Below are 1,840 nucleotides of genomic sequence, written 5' to 3'. Positions count from 1 at the left end.
GTCAGGGAGGATGCCAGGAAGGCACTCTGCTATGAAGGAGTCTGCAGCACATGGTTTTCCGAGCTCGTAAGCTATCCAGACGTGAAGAGACTTCTACTTGCATAACAGAGGACCCCAACATCTCCGCCTCTTTGATTAAAATATGAAAAAGTGTCATCGCCAGCCCTCAGAACCAACTCATTTCATCTCGGGAAAATCCAAAGTTTGATAACTGACCATGACCTGTTTCCTGTGGTGATTTTAGCAAATGGCAGTAACAGTCAGCAAGGAGACCTTGAAAAACAGTGAAACGGCAATAATACACAGTACTATCAGAGAGCAATAAGGGATAGGGTCCATGCAAAACAAGCCAATAGATTACAAAGTTTTGAGGGTGTTAACATTGGTTTCAACAACACCTGATTCATTTACAAAGAAACAGTATCTTTCCCAATATCATATAGTCCCATGTTTAACAGCTATCAAGTCCAATGTTCTTTTATTGTGAAGCATAACTTCTGGCAAGAAAGTTCATCTGCTGTTGGAGAAACTCCTGGCTACCAGTTACGAATGTCACTGCTCGGTTCAGCTTGTCTTCAGCCAAGGGCGGAGTCGGTACAGCGTGTTGTCATGGCAACGTCTCCAGCATCCAGTGCAGGTTCGGTCTCCGTCAGTAGGGGGAAGAAGACCTTTCTCGGCTGACAGCTCCTGGGATGAAATTGTTGTTATACAAAGGTGGATAAAGAGAAATTAACACAGTTTGGGGCTTTTCCTCGCTCTATAGGAAAAGACTGGGGAGGCTTGCTGCTGAAAATGTAACTGAATAGTTAGTTGTTTGAATCCACTTAGATGAAAGTCAGTGAAGTCTTTTTCTGCTGGCAGCTCCTGGGTAGAGAAGGGTGGTAACTGGTACTGCTGTCAGTAGAAATCTATTGCTGGGTGCACAAAAGAAGGCAATTAGACATTGGGGTAGGTGGTGAAGGGAAGAAAGTTAAACTTCTTCCAGGACATAGTTGATCTTTTCTGGTCCTCTGTCTTTCCTGTAGAATAATGTTATGAGTTAGCACAGACTTGGAAGCTGTTGAGAGACATGAAAGTTAGCTGTAGGGCACCTAGAAAATGCACCTGAGTAGAATGCTCCAGCGATTGTCCCATGGATCTGATTTTTTCTTGAAAAGTAAAATCTCTAGAACATGGTATTAGGGAGAGTGGGGGCTGTCTGAAGCGTTGGTGTTAAGAAGGGTAAAGACAGCCATGAGGATGACAGAGAAGGATGCTCCAGGGGGACATCTTTGGCGTGCCGTCTCCACTAGGTCATGGATCTCTTTCCACGTGATCCGGTGTGGCTTTGGGTGTTGTCTCTGTCTCTTTTTTTTTCTTGTCTCTGACAGGGTCATGTGAGCCATCTTTTTCGTGGGTGGGGAGGTGTCGGACATTTCTAGCTGGAACCCAGATAGACTTTGGTTGATTCTGTGGGAAAACACAAGCAAATCCTCTCCCTGTGGTCAGCAATGGATCTGGTCCTTTCCAGAGTCCATCAAAGGGGTCCCTCCATCTAACCATGATGGGTGGTACTGGGTGTGTCTGAGCCCAGAGTCGGGTGATGGGGGGAGCATCTGTCCCTCTATATACATTAAGTACATTAAGGGTAAACAAGGCTAATGTTAATTGAATATTGGGAGAATATGTTGTTTGAGCCTGTCTTTTTAATTGGTCCTTTAAGGTGTTATGTGACCTTTCCACAATGGCTTGTCCCTGTGTGTTGTAAGGGATGCCAGTGTGATGGGTGATTTTCCATGATTCACAAAAATTTTTAAATGATGAGCTGGTAAATGCTGGGCCATTGTCTATCTTTAATTGT

This window comes from Nannospalax galili, unplaced genomic scaffold (assembly GCF_000622305.1).
Source record: "Nannospalax galili isolate Female #2095 unplaced genomic scaffold, S.galili_v1.0 scaffold682, whole genome shotgun sequence".
Lineage (NCBI taxonomy): Eukaryota > Metazoa > Chordata > Mammalia > Rodentia > Spalacidae > Nannospalax > Nannospalax galili.
Note: the sequence above shows the minus strand (reverse complement) of the source record.